The 16,545-nt window shown below is 36.1% G+C and overlaps 1 protein-coding gene across 1 annotated transcript in view; it reads left to right on the forward strand.

Annotated features, from left to right (window-relative positions):
• wake (ankyrin repeat and fibronectin type III domain containing protein wide awake) overlaps positions 1-16,545 on the forward strand; it is a 417,377-nt gene that overhangs the window by 195,424 nt on the left and 205,408 nt on the right. The window lies entirely within an intron of this gene.

Genomic DNA, 16,545 nt, shown 5'->3' on the forward strand with positions numbered 1-16,545 from the left:
TACTAACATTGGCCAGGAGAGCATCGATTACATTTTGATTTTCCGGCTACATTCCATTATATATATATATATATATATATATATATATATATATATATATATATATATAAATATATATATATATATATATATATATATATATATATATATATATATATATATATATATATATATATATATATATTTATCACTGTAAAACTTTATAAGGAAGATCCCTCAAGCATTTTGAGATTATAGTCTGAACTACTTGGGTTGCAGGCTTACCATTTGCCATATGTAAAAAAAAATGCACGTGAAGGAAATTTTGTCGCTTAATTTAACCAAGCTTGTCTTAAAAATAATGTTCGCCCCATAGTAATGGTTTAAAACTTTATAGTTAACAGTGAGCTTAAAATACCCAAGCCTGACGGGTTTCTTACGAGCGCTTCAGACGTGAACGAGTTCTTTGCTGGCATTTGTACCACCTACCCCTCAATTATGGAGGCCGAAGTGGTTAATCTCTTGATCGATTGTGAAACTGAAGAAATAAAAAAGTTTACCGAATTTGCTGTTTTTAAAGAACTTAAAAAACTAAAACCGAACTGTTCTTCCTACCCTGGTGAGTTACGGTTGTTAAGAAGCTCTTTTGTCGATTTGCTTCTGGTAGACTACCGAAAGGCATTTAATTTGATTAAGCACCCTCTTGCCGCCCAGAATCTCAAGTCAATGGGTGCCCGTAAGCACATACTCCTATTGGTAATTGATTTCTTACGTCACAGATATCAAAAAATGTACGCCCTTTTTCCCGGTGATATTGAATCGTAATGGGTGGAAATTACATGTGGTGCCCCACAAGGTACCAAATTAGCAGCTCTTCTTTTCCTGGCTGTTATCAACTACGTCCTTTCTGGCTTCGATGATCGCTTTAAATTCGTCGATGACTTGTCTGCGCTTATGAAATACCACGTAAAGGATTCGCAGGCTGTAGCCCAGTTTGACCCAAATTTTTTCGATCAGTTTAAATCACAGTGTACTGCTAACAGTCTTCAAATTAACGAGAATAAATCAAAGGTTTTGAGGTTCAACCCACTTAAACGCGATTTTACCTGCCCCACGACTTTGTTCCCTTCTGCTTCGTGTGCGATTACCTTGGGCGTCATCTTTAGTGTGGACTGTTCCTTCTCTATTCACGTACAAGAGCTGGTAAAGAAGGGGCATTACGCTATGCGGACACTAGTGGCGATACGCCCAGATTTTCCAATATCAACTCGACGACTACTTTTATTCGACCCATCCTCGAATATACGTGTCCCGTCTGGGGCCCGCAAGTTCATCACATAGATTATTTAAGTGATGATTCTGAGGGGATCCAGAAACGAGCTGTAAAGGTCACTCTTTGTGACAAATATGAAGATTACAGCTCCGCTCTAAAGTCACTTAAAATACCAAGCCTTCGTGATCGCCGTTTTCAGCTGATGATTCGTTTTGACCAGTTTTTATTGTCTAGTCCTGTACATCGGACAATATTACCACCTGAAATGCCTGTCCGCGCAAATACCAGAAGCAAGATCAAGCTTATGCCCGTCTCTTGCCGCACAAACAGACTCAGTAACTCCTTTGTTCCTTTCTTTGCAAGTGCTTTTAATAAAATGAAGTGAAATGTTTTTCATGTAGTGAAGTGTTTTTCATATAAAAAAAATAGCGCCTTTTAGTGCATTTTTTCAATGTGTCTATGACAGTTGTTTTCATTAAACTGGTTCTGATTCTGATTCCATTCATTTTCATTATATGTTGCATTCAGACTGAAACACATGGTATTCACACCTAGGCATCAGTTTTTAGCATACTTCCCCTTTGCTAATTTCTATGATTTTTTTGTCTTTCCCAAAATATTTCCTGCATATTGCCTGGTTGCAATTTTTGGCCTATATAAATTGTTTAAATGCTTCGATGAAGAACCTCACCTGATATCCCTGTCTTTCCCAAAATACTGCATATCACGTATTTCCTGCGTATTACCTGGTTGCGATTTTGGGGCTATACAGATTACTAAAATATTCTGACGAAGAACCTCACCTGGTGTATCCCTATCTTTCCCAAAATATCGCTTCGAAAGAGCTGGTGAAAACACGTGGCTAGCCAATCTCGAACCTTCTACCGGATTTATTTCATTTCCATCATTTCGCATCACATATTCTTGGTTGAGTTTCCTAGTTAATCCAGCCAAATCACTGTTGCTAGAAAAAATTAATTATCAACAAAAAGAACAATTTTTCCAGCACAAAAATCTTCCATTTTCTCCCTGGGACACTTTCCAAGTAGGAGACAAAACTTTAGTGTTTGGAAACTATAAAAATTTTACTGGTCTGATTGTCATTGCAACATAAAAGAAAAGAATGCACTTTCCTTTCAAATAAGGAAAGAGAAACTAAGCAGTTTGGAAAGAAACTGCGGATTGAGAAATCTAACCTTGTAGCAGCAGCCTGAAAGTTATTGCTTAAGAAAATAAAATAAAATTATTTTTGAAGAGAAATCATTCTTCAAAACAGTGAAGAATAATTGGTATCCAACCAGAGTTGGTCGACTCAGAGTTACAAATAACTTTTTATCTTCATTTATCTCCAAGTGTTATGACATTATAAATAAAAGGGCGGGGTGATCATGGAAGCCTCATACTTTCATTGATGTCTAAAAAAAGTGCAGGTTTTCTGAGCAGCAGGGATTTTTTTTTTTACTATACTGAGCAATTGGAGGTAAAAACTTAAATGCACCAAGGATATGGAAAATGAAATCTCTGATTGTTATGCTTGATTAAGTGGAAACTTATTCAATCAATCAATTCAATTCAATGGGTTTATTTACAAAGAAAAAAAGTAAATCACACATAATGAAAAATACTTATTCCATTTCTGGACGCCGAGAACCACAATCAATGCAATTTCAACACAATACGCAGGGTGGTCACCGCTCTTACTCCCAGACATAACATTACCTCTCATTAATCAAAATAACAAATAACCATTACCTTCCTGCTCCTTTCCCCAGGGGAAGACACCCCATCATAAATAATAGAAAAAAATCCTACTTCAGATATTTATATTTTAATTTTAAACTTTTTATTTATCATACTTTACATTATACACTCTACTTTAACTTTTCTTTTGTAATGCCAATCAATGTTTTTTTGCTCTTTTTTTAAATGACTCAAGGGAGCTTTTGCCTCTCAGCTCTTCCGGGATCACATTTCATATCTTTGCACATGTTATATTTGGACCAAAATCTGATTGTACAGTCGGGGTGAAGGGTATGTGCAGGTCTGATGACGATCGAGTAGGCAAATTATGATGGTCCGAGTTAGGTCGGAATGATGTTTTAAATACAAATGGAAGCTCACCAGCTAGAAATTTAAACACAAAGGTTAAGCATGACAGTTGATACAGCACCTCTAGTGACAAGTACTCTTTATTTTTTCCAATGAATAAAATTCAGTTTTTTGCAGATGATATGAACAGAATTCAGTTTTTGCAGATGATATTTGAAAGTTGACTGCCAGATCATTGCACAGTACTGTAAATGGGGCTTTTGTATAGAGCGACAAGTTTTTTTCTGTGGCAAGCTGTGCTTCAGTTTTTTTTATTATTCCAAGATTCTAGGATAGCTTCAGCTCTATTGCTTGGATGTGATACAGGAACGACAGGTTCTCATTAAGGAGGATTCCCAGGTATTTCATGAAGCGCTTTTCTGGCCGACGAATCAGACCTGAGACTTGAGCATTGTCTTATCCCTTTCACAACAGCCAAGCGTCGAATCATCGTCAGAGGCCACGAGCTCATCGTCATCATTTTCGGACTGAAAATAATCTCCATCGTGGCATAGGTTACAGCAGCGAAGATTAGTGCATGCAGGGTTCAGTACTCGACTTAGATCGTTAACTTTGATGATAAACAGTAGCGGGCCTAATATTGAGCCCTGGGGGACACCACAGTTGACGAGTGAAGTAATTTAAAGTTAAATAATTTTACAAGAATAAAACTGCCATGAATCACCGTCAATAAATAACTGCATTTCAAAACTAACAGAAATTACAAAACCTAACCGAGTCAACCTCAATAGGAGCAGAAACTAAGATAAGTAGGACTGACATCCCCATTCCTTCTAAAGACCAGAATATAATTTGTACTTTACTGAATTACTAGCACTTATTAACTTAGTAGTAGGTAGTAAAAGTAGTAGTAGTGGTAGCAGTATTAATAGTTGCGTGCACATATTGCCTTTTGGTCAATTGATCTTCTCCCTAAGCATTCTCTGAAAGTTCCAATTTAACAACTAGGCCATTCCTGACATGCACCCTTTTTACAACCTACATGTAAATAGTGTACTTTGATTTAGTGCAACTTTATTCTCAATATTCTATATCTTTTTTTGCTTAAGCCGACTTGGAACCTGAAAATATAGGGTCCCTTGGACCTCCAGTTTGAATAGAGTCTTTGTGCAGTCTTGGGCCCATCTTGGTCACAACATGGTTTTCCACACTTGGCGATGCTCTTCTATCAACAAGATTTGAAATCCTGCACAAGCAATCGCTAACCTATCACATCCGTATATTCATGGCTACAAATAGTATTTTACTATGGGAGGCAGCCTACAATAGATAACTTAGCTAAGACGAGGTTTTTCACCCCAAAAACAGCCCACCAAAACACACAAAATCTTGAAGATGTATCCATCAATCAGAATGCAGTGCAAATTTGTGTCGCTTACTGGGCTTTTATTGCTTCGAAGGACGCACCCCTTCTCTGGTCATCTTTCTACGCCATTTTCGGTCACGATTCATGCTTTTTTCGAAATCCAGTTGGTCAGATCCATTCATGTAAAACCAACTGCACCTAGTTTTGTGGTTATGTGTATGCATTGAATTGTGTGAGTCGAAAATTGAGTTAAAATAATCAAGCTAAAATCGTTGAAGTCTCTACAGAGCAATATAGAGCCTTGAGAATGGACATAAGCTGTGGAAATTCGAAAATAATCTGGCAGTCAAACCAGAATAATTTAGATTTTATAACGATACTATTAATTAGGATTACTTGCCTCTATGGAAGAGGGAGCAATGGATCAGTGATGGCTCCTGGAAACTCATACAAGAGAGGAAAGAGATAAAAATCCAGCAGGAATGTTGCAATAGTTATGTCACCCCGCACTACAAGGACCACCTTAAGGCCCAATACAAACAAACCCACAAAGCTGTGAAGCGGTCTACAAGGATTGACAGACGATGCTGCTTGGAAACAAAGACAGCCGTTTTACGAAACCTGAATAATGGCAAAGCTGCCGGAGTTGACGGCCTAGAGCCTGAATTATTAAAATGTGACACCGCTGTCGTAACGAAATCTTAAACCTGATTTGGGAAACTGAGAACGTCCCGGCTGACTGGAGGAAAGGGGTCATGATTAGAATTTTTAGAAAAGGTTGAATGCAACAATTGGCGAGGTATCACCTTACAGTCCATAGGAATCAAGTCTTTTGCCAATTACTCCTAAATCGTATTCAGCCAAGAATCGACGAGATCCTGAGAGATGAACACCACGGCTTTAAACCAAATGGATCATGTTATAATCTAATATTCACTTTAAGGATATTACTTGAAGAATCGAACTGAAATGTTAGTAGTGTGACTTTTTAAAGGCTTTCAATTTTGTACATGGGAAATCGTATGGAGAATATTACGGCACTATGGGCGTCCGGAGAAGAATATTAGCATAATTGTTGTTTTATATAATAACCGGCCGGAGGTTGTACGAACCAATGATGGAGACCTGACTGAACAGATCCAGATCCCTTCCAGTGTACGGCAAGTTTGTACCCTCTCTCCTGTGCTCTTCACGATCCTCATTGACTTCATACTCCGGGCATGTCACTTGGTTGAAGGGATATGGTTGAATGAGAACCACACTATCTTCGATGGGGATTTTGCTGATGATATTGCGCTCCTTGTTTATCTAAGGAAAAACTTGAAGCAGAACATCAAAGAGCCTGCAAGCACAGCCAGACGAGTTAAATTGGCAACCAGTAGCCAAAAAACGAAAGTAATGCGCAACAATTTTAATTCAATGACGGACCGGTCACTGATGGTCAGTTTTCATCAGCTAGAGGAGGTTCAGAACTTTTGGAAGCCTCAAAAAATCTCATAGAAGTCCGGAGCGCAAGACTATTACACACATTGTGTATGCAAGCAATGCCTTTATCAAACTAGGTAAAGTCTGGAAAAACTCTCTAGAGCCCAAACTCCAACGCCTAAATAGCAATGTCCTCTCTGTACTAATGCATGGACGTGAGACGTGGGTAGTTACAAAACAGCTTTATAAACGAACACAAGGTTTCGAAACTAATTGCCTTCTGGGTATCCACTAGTCTGATAGGTTTACGAACACCTTCATACGCGAAAAAGCAAAGCAACCATTGATAGTTAAGAGAAATTGAAGTAGTAGATGGCCGTATTGTGACCACATAGTCTGTATGAGCGATGGTAGGCTCCCTCCCTCCTCCGGCGTCAGAAGGCGTGGACAAAAAAAGCGTTGCTTGGTCAATGACTAAAGAGGGAGGCTATACTGGCAAGTGCGTCTTTGCATTACCTGTGGCCGCAAGCTCTTCATAGGTCGTCATGGACAGGCAACTGTGCCTCCTTGTGGGACTACCGGCGTGAAAGGAACTAAGTCTAAGTAAGTCTCTAGTGAGTTGTTCAAATAAACAGCTTCAAAGAGAAACAAAATTAAAGGAGCCCCTCTCCCCAAATAAAACTGAACAACTAAAGCCTTTGTTTTATTTCGAACCATAAAATCAAAAATAATTATTTTGCCTTATAACAAGAAGTCAGATTTTAAAATTATTTTCCCACTTTCCTTCCCGTGAGTTACAAAAAGCCGATAACTTCCGTGATAAGACAAACCAGAAAAACAAAAGTTGAACATTTGACTTACATAAAGCGACAATTCGTTATACAATTTGTTTATTTTGTGTTGTTTGTGAAAAAATTGGGGCTTATTCATAATTAATCTGCGAGCGGTGCTGATTTTTCTAAGACCGATTGGTTTTTTTATGATTAAAGACAGTCCACTTTGGATAGCCTTCAACCACTGGCATATGCAAAATAAAGTCCGGTCAATTTGGCTAAATTTAGAAATATCGGTCAGTTCGGCCAGGTTTAAAATAGAGACAAATAGAAATGCGTTTAAAAAAGAATGGCATATAGAGAGTTGAATGTAAATCTACACTAGCGGCTAGAATTCAGTTTACATAGTTTTTTCGCAAAAAGAAATTATACATATACAAATGTTAAATAACTGCTCGCTTAAGATATAAGGTTTATATATATATATATATATATATATATATATATATATATATATATATATATATATATATATATATATATATATATATATATATATATATATATATATATATATATATATATATATATATATATATATATATATATATATATATATATATATATATATATATATATATATATATATATATATATATATATATATATTTACAACGACTTACATTTATTGATGACGACTTTGCATGGACTTGGACATTCCTATTTGGTCGACGGTTCGGGTATACTGTTTGGTCCTAGGTAGTTGGATAGATGGGTAAGGTAAAAGACTCGTTCAAGTGCACATTTGTCTCAATTGCTGGATTAGGACGACAGTTTTTTTTTTTTTTTTTTTTTTTTTTTTTTTTTTTTTTTTTGCCAAGTAATTACCTCTTAAACATAATATAGTGTATATATATAAATATATAGAAGATATATATATATATATATATATATATATATATATATATATATATATATATATATATATATATATATATATATATATATATATATATATATATATATATATATATATATATATATATATATATATATATATATATATATATATATATATATATATATATATATATATATGTAGATATATATCTTCTAGTTTAGACTGGTCCCCTGATTAAACTTGTGGATCTGAAATATTCCAATGTCTTTTTAAGTACTTTAAGCTCTCAACTATAAAAAGTTTTATGATGCTTGACACCCTTACAAGAGATTTCTAAGATCTTCGTTGAAGTGGAACTATTCACTTTTAAAGTACTGCTTATGCTAGCCGAGATATCAAAGCATCCTTTCAAGCAGATCTTCCGCTGTCCCCGAATTTTCTGGGTTTTTCCAAATCTTCCCAAAAGTAAATTGGGCTCTCCAAAATTCTCCCTATAAATTAACATTTAAAAAAATTAACGGTTTGTACTTCACGCTAGCATTCGTGTATATACTGATGTTTATTTTCGGGAGATTTGGGAGAAACCAATTTTCATTCAGGAAATGTGTGGAAAATCCGTGAAATTCGGGTATAGTCGAAGCCCCGTGGGCTAAGTCTTTGTCCTTTAAAGCTTTTAGTTTTTGTCTTTTTTGAACATTTAAAACAAATTGCAAATAACACTACAAAGCATGGGCGCCCATAAGCTGAATTCCAGGGGGGGGGGCAAACCTCATCTAATTGACACTTTTAATGCTATATAATAGAAATCTCAGAACAAAATATAAAAATAAGGCAGCATCATTCAGCCAGGGGGGGGCCGGGTGCCCCCCCCTAACCCCCCATATGGGCACCCATGCTACAAAGTTGGAGTTAATGTCATTTGACTTTGCTTCTATAAGACCTCAGAACATTCAAATAGCTCAGAATCACAGTCACAAATCAAATTTGCAATAAATTTGAACCAATATGTTTAAAACATATCATAATCACACAACAAATTCATATTTTGTGTGATTGTTATTTCTTAGGACTTCATAGCATTGAAATAGATTTGTTTTTTTTTAAACAAACATAGATTATATATATATATATATATATATATATATATATATATATATATATATATTTCAATAGACTGTACAAGGAAACCAGGCACGAAAGCAGATAAACGGGAATTTGCTAGATAAAATGATGGCAAAGCGTGGTTTCTCATTGAGTTTACTATATTTAAATGATTGTTTTTTGGGGTTTAGGGGGGGAAAGTTACCTAGGTTAGGTTACGTACTTGATATATGCTATGCTTTCCCCCCCCCCCCCCCAATGTGCAAATATATAGCCCAAATTTGTTTATAAACTATTATATATTCATCCTATTTTGTTTTATTTCATTAGCACAAATACCAGTTTTTCTTAGAGAAAAAAAGCATCTGATACGTTCAAAGTCACTATTATAACTTTGCGATAGCCTAAAGAGCTCATGAACTTAACTATGTCATTGACAAACAGCAGCCAGCGACATCTAGTCTTCCAAGCAAATTCGGGAATTAATTCAAAAATTAATTGAAATAGGAACTTCCTGGGAGAGTGTAAAGAGGGAGGCTTTGAATGGATTGGGATGGAGAAGGAGCGTGTGCAGCAGTGTTGGCCTCAGTCGACGTGGTGCTACAGGGAGTTGCTAGTAGTAGTAGTACTAGTAGTATACTTTAGGCAGATATTATTAAGACCCCGAAAGAGCCAACTGACAAGAGAGGATTCTACTGAAGTTCACTAATATTTCAGGAGAGGGCCAAAATTAAAAAATAAATTACAAAAATGATCAAATTATGTGGAAAACACGTAAAAATATTGGCATTGTTTTTGGTACGGTCCAGCCTCAACAGGCCCAAAGACAACTACCACTATAAAGGAAAGCCACAACTTTTTAAGCTGTTGGTTGTCATGTTACTTTTAGCTTATTTTTCACGAAAATTCTCACCCACGTTTCTTTTTTAAATTAAGTACTACAAAAACTTCGTAACTGCATGGAGGTCTCTCTCATCGAAAATCGAGTCCCTCATTTCCCTAATTTCTTACGAAATATATGATTATACAAGCTTCCACTTAACTTCTACTACTACTACTACTAACAACTCACCGCAGCACCAAGCTGCCTGAGGCCAACACAGCTACGCACGCTCCTCCTCCACCCCAATCTATTCAAAGCCTCCCTTTTTACACCCGCCCACGAAGTTCCCATTTCCTTTAAATCTTTCTTTATGACGTCCTCTCACTCCAGACGGGGACGACCTGCTTTCCGTTTAGCCCTAGATGGTTGGCCGAAAAGAACAACCTTCGGCAATCTGTCATCCTTCATCCGCACAACGTGCCCTAACCACCTCAACCTTTCTTTCATTATAGCCCTAGAGAGCGGTATTGAACCACATTTTTGGCAGAGCTTATTGTTGGAAATAAGGTCAGTCAGCCGGGAACCCAGAACAATCCTCAAGCCATTTCTCTGGAAAACATCTAGAAAATCATTATGCGGTTTTCGGAGCGTCCATGCTTCAGAGCCATATTTGACCACTGTCATCACTGTAGCTTCTAATATTCTAATCTTGGTTTGCAGACTTATCTTCCTATTCTTCCAGACTTTTTTTAACTGTGAAAAAACCCGATTAGATATCCACCCTCCACTCTCCTTGGTGCTTAAAGTTTCTAGGTGCTCGGTAATTTATTTTGAACGGAAAATAATGAAAAAAAATTATATGGATTTCTTTGTATTATGCATTCACCAGTAGTTACTATTACTTACTATGCTCAGCCACAATTGTAAGTTTACTGCGGGAGCGTTCCAAAATCCAATTATCATTTATTATTTGCTGTTACATTCAGCTCAGAATTGCAAATAACACAAAATTTAGCCCTTAAAATGCTTAAAATACTTAAAAGGGGCTAAAGCTGTAGTCCATTCTCCCCTCATTGCAATAAAAACTGCTCATGCTTTTGTGCTATCCCTTATCTTAGGACGGCAATAATAGAAATAATTATTATTAATATTAATTAAGTTCTGGACCACGCCCTATGGTAAGCTTGAATCACAAATAGTAAAAAAGGCGAAGCCAAATGCGTACGATTTTCAAAGGCCGGAATATTAGTAGAAAGCTATCTTATACCCCCACGACTCACCCCTGCTGCCACCTACAACTTTTTTTTAACACCATATATTGGCACGAGAACCACGTGGTTTATGGTTTTTTGTCAATGAGAATTTGAAAAACAGGAATTTTGTCACATTTATGTATGTTTTCTTGGATGGTTATGTGTGTTGGTCGATTTATTTGATGTTTTTCATGGATGTTTAATGGTTTTTGTCAGTGAGAATTTGAAAAACAGGAACTTTGTCACATATATGGATGTCATCAGCAATTCATGTCTGTTATATGGTTTTCTCAGTGAGAATAAAAAAACATGAATTTTGTCACATGGAAAAACAGGAATTTTCTCAAATTTATGGTTGTTTTCATGGATGGTTATGTGTGTTGTTCAATTTATATGATGTTTTTCTCGGATGTCAACATCAAATTATGGATGTTTTATGGTTTTTGTAAGTGGGAATTTGAAAAACAGGAATTTTCTCACATTTATGTCTGTTTTCATGGATGGTTATGTGTGTTGTTCGATTTATTTGATGTTTTTCATGTTTGTTTTATGGATGATCCAGAAATAGTAATTGTTGTTGTTGCTTGAGCCAAATGTTAAGACAGTCCCGGTAACAGTTAGATCGCGTGTTTTCTTTTCAGCCAATCAGTGAGTCAGATACATCATCCTTCTCAGCCAATCAGAGGGCTGGTTACATATTAGCGACGGTGGGAATATAAAGAACGGTTTTTTTGCTTTAGTTTTATTAGTCTGTGATTAGAATTCAAAGGAGTGAGAAGAAGAACAGTTTTGACTTTACTCAATTGAATATATATTTGTGTTGATGGCGATGAGTGGAATGTTTACACTATTAGAAGTTGATAGTGGAGTTGCTGATAATAGTACAAGAGCACCAAAAATTGCGGTTGAAATTACGAGAGGATCGCGACTTTGTCTGGAATGGGATGTAGTATATGCATGATATGTGATATCCTTGAGCAAATTTAAAATGGAAGATCAATTATGTTTTGCCGCAAAAGTTTATATAGCGTATTTGAATGGACTTCAATGTGCTTTAAGTGAATTAGTGAAACATATTGAAGACAATAAACAGTATCGTTAATTGCACATGCTCTGTATTATTGATGTTATTGTTGTAATTATTCAATAAAATGGCTTCGAAATCAAAAATGTTCCCTTTCTTTTCTGGTTACGGGTAACGAATCGGGATCAGTCTAGAGTCAGCAGTCGGAGTGAAAGGTTTGAAAAATGAATAAATTTGAGAAAGAGAAAATTAGATCAAATCTAGTGTTTATGGAAAAACATTTGATTTTGGATGATGATTTTCTCGAGTTATCTCTTAAACGCAGGATATTCTCTTGTCAGGGAACACTTGACAATATAATGAGGAGTTATTCTCCTCCATTGGACTATTGTATGAAACTTTTAAAATGTGATTCAAATGCTTATACTCATTTTATTGATATATTAATTGGAATAACGCTGAATCATATTGTGGATATACTTTTGAAAATATTGCCAATGGATTCAATATAGATGGCTCCCCCATCATTCGAAAGAGGTAACGTCACAGAGCTACTCCTCTCCCCCCCATTTCCCTCTCATTGAATTTATCGAACGAAGATGATCAGTTTCACTTTAGCTGTGAGTGAGTTGACATCGGAAACCGAAAAATGTTCTATATATGTCCATTGTGCATGTACACTCTTGGCAGTTGGAATCAATGTGAGAATTGTACAATTATTGATGACTATAGTGAAAAGTGCAGATTATGTAATCCATGTAAATTATATAGAGGCTATGCAGTACAAATTAAAGGATGTAATTCACGTCTTGAGGAGGTGTATGACTCTCATCCTAGAGGACCCCTGTGCTCCAATTGTCACTATGACAAATGTGATCAGTGGGAGAAAACTTACCCCGCTATGATTGGAAAGAATTTCAAACGTGATTTTAGTTTATTTCTAAAAGATTGGTATCGTCGTGGATTTAAATTATTCTGGGAAGAGGAATCTGGTCAACGATTCAACTGTTGGGGTAACAAGACAATCTGGTTTCTACGTCATCGATGTGATGACACTGCCTACTATGACTATAAACCAAGTGATTTTTATTTGGCAGTTACCTAATGTAATTCACCATTTGAAAACATTGTATGTGATATTGGTTCAAATAGACAGATTGAAACTCTTGAATTTCATAATACGAATGCAAATAGTATCATTGACTATACAAAGAGATATGACAAGAGTGAAGTTACATTGTACTGCAGAAAATGTGACCCTGACTTTGCAGTCAATCAAGATCTATATACAGTGAATCCAAATGATTTATCCGTATTAGTAGTTCACGATAGTTGCCTATACATCGAAGAAGAAATATAAATGTGGAGATTTAAAGACATTGTTGTATATATATACATTTTATTAATAAACAAATTCACAAACATTTTTAAGCACTTTAATCTTAGGGCACAGAAATCAATAATATATAGGTGTGAGAGAATATTTTCCACTAGAAAGTAATTCAGACGAGGATTGTCAACATATATGTTGAGAAACTGCTTGTAAGTATATCCACGGCATCGGAACACAAAATATAGTAGTGCATGGAAGCCACAGCTTTTAGTCGTTAGATCCTGCGCCCTCTTCCGATTTTGAATAATAGTTTTCCCACTGCTCTCAATATAGTTGCTGATGTGGGGTGTGTAAAATGTATAGGGTAGACCAAGAGGATAAAAAATTCGATTGTCTTAATTGTTTGAAATATCCACACCCAATGACCCATCAGCACAGTCGTTGGACTGCTATTAACAATAATCAAAGTATTGTTGACACTTTAAAGTTTTCCGAGAGAGTCCGAAGGCGGACAATAGGATTTGTACTGGGACATGTAGGGATCCATATTAAATACATTGATTATTTGACTGGTGTTCATGGCGGCAAGTCTAGTAGAACACTGCCTTCGGAAGTGATTTCCCAATAGGTTTCATATTGGTTTAGTGAGATTAGGGCAATACTCTCAGACAATGGGTTGGTAAATGTACACTCTAAACGCACACTCCCTGTACTTACTATACTCATATCCTGTGTGCAAGACAAATCAAGTACAATGATACAATGTGTTTTAGCAAACATATCTTCGGTTATACCATATTCGAATAGTTGCGAATCATGATCTAGGGATTGCATTGTCAACTCATATAATGTCCTATAGGATCTATCAAAAGATAGATTGTAGAGTGGGATGCCGTTTACTTTGCAGACAAGAGATGAAAGTCTAAACATCTCGAAATCATGTGGGCATTCAGTCCATGATCCTATCAGCACTGACGCTTTTACAGAGATCAACGTCTGAGTTTTGACGGATCACTAGCTGCAGCGAACAAGCAACTGTTTCTTACCATGGCGTGTACGAATCTTTAATATCTTTTCAGTTTGATACACTTCGCTAGTGTTTCTAACTTTTTGCAATTCATAGTCATAAAACCGCCAAGAATCTCATCGTCCTTGGTGTCTCGCAGTTGATGTGTCGTGGGCTCGGTGTCCTGAATTTTGGACACTTTAAAAAGTTCTGTGCTCCATAAATACTTCGCTTTTTCAAAAATTTTGGTGGTTCTATTAACTCTAACAGCATCACCAACATTGAATTTCTTCTTCTTTTTCTCCTTGTCCCCCTTGGAGTAGTTCTTAAGAAAAACACCAAATTTATTTTAATCTTAGTGAACATTCGATGGTGTAGAGATGGACAGAGATCGATGGGGTCAATGGTTGTATATCTGCAAGATTTTACCTAAATCATAAATAAAAGCAGGTGTATTTTTCTATTTATAATATCTTGAAATTAATAGCCAAATTGTTCATATTAATCGTTCAGCCTATGCAGCCTTTACCACACTTCGACTATGATAAAGTATTGTATTGTATTCCAAAAAAACATTTTGCACATGGGGATTAACAAATTCACTACCACGATCTGATTGAACTTTTCTATATGAATCCTGTTCAAGAATACTTTCAATGGCCCTGAGCAACTTCAACACCTCTCTTTGATCGTAGTGGAATGGCATAGGCATGGCAACCAAAGACACTGATTGCCACCAGAATATATTTTTAGGGCACATTGTGACACTGTCGAATTGCTTCTAAAGTTAAAAGATCCATGTGTATTATATTCAGAGGGAAAAAGGCTTTAGTTTGTCGATATTGGTTGCTGCGAAGCCTGTGATTCCAATGCAGCGTGTAACTTGATTTATTTTCTAGATACTCTTTTGTTTTTTTCAATATGGTTCTGCTGGAGACAGCTTTGGAAAGTGTTTTAGGTGAGCTTAGACTCCCCGCTTCGCCAATATTTTCATATACACCTTTCAGAACTTCACTTATTTTGAGCATAGACATGTAGTGTAATGTCTACTCTCTTTGTACACACTGGCGGGCAAATCAAATCGTCTTCACTTTTCACTAGCAACGACAGGTGTTGTAAAATCAGTGACGTTGCTAGTAAATTCAAATATTGAATCTTCTTCTTCTTTAAATGGTGTTGTTGGTGGACTATATTCTCTTAGTTTCTTTAGAATTTGCTTATTGCCAATAAGACTTTTGGGAAAGTTTGATACACAGAGAAGGGTGTATAAATTATTGTCATAGGATAAGAGTCCTTTACGATTCGTTACCATTTCACAAATTAAATCAACAAGATTATAAATCTTCCCTTGAATTAATACTCGTTTTTCTGTGCTATCGACTTGCACTTGATCACCAGTTTCCAACACGAGATAAGATAATACTCTTTTACTCTGTTCTCCATAGGTCACTGGTACTAGATTTCAATTTTTCAATACAATCGAATTCAATTCATTCTCCATTGATGCTGCTGCAGAATCTCGAGGAGATGTGTCCTTTTGGGAAGGATCGGTGACGGTGGGTTTCTCACGATAAGGCTTATGCTTGTCCAAACTTCGCAATGCATCTTGAAGTAAAAGTAGTTTTTTGTCATCGGCGATATTCTCATCATTAATGAATTTGCTTAGATTGTCTTCAAAATGTTCGATGGGCGAGAGGACAAGTTCAAATGGTGTCAATTTATAGGGTTTTGCCATTCTCTCTCACTAGAGAAAACTGTTTACAAGTCCTGCAATTATTGGCAATAAAAGTGTGAAGAAGCTACCGCCTACTTGAAGAAGACGTGTTCTTTTAATTTTTTTACCCTTTTTTTTAAAATCCAAGGCACGGACAGTGGTGCGATGGTTGTTTTTGTGTTTTGTTAAACCATATTGCAGTTTAACAATTCCCGCAGTTAAATTTAAACAAAGTTCAGATATTATACTCAAACATGGGGTTGACAATGATTTCATTAATCTAATATCTGAACTTTGTTTAAATTTAACTGCGGGCAATGTTCAACTGCCATATGTTTTTATACAACATAAAACGAAGCATCGTTCCATGGTCCATGACTGGGCTTTTAAAAAAAAAGTGAAAAATATTTAAAGAACACGGCTCCTTCAAGCGGGCGGTAGCTTCTTCACGCTTTTTACTACCGATAATTGCAGGACTTGTAAACAGTTTTCTCTAGAGAATGGCAAAACCCTATAAATTGACAC

The sequence above is a fragment of the Artemia sp. Qi Xiang Cuo genome, chromosome 3 (genome assembly GCF_049724085.1).
Source record: "Artemia sp. Qi Xiang Cuo chromosome 3, ASM4972408v1, whole genome shotgun sequence".
NCBI classification, from domain to species: Eukaryota; Metazoa; Arthropoda; class Branchiopoda; order Anostraca; family Artemiidae; genus Artemia; species Artemia sp. Qi Xiang Cuo.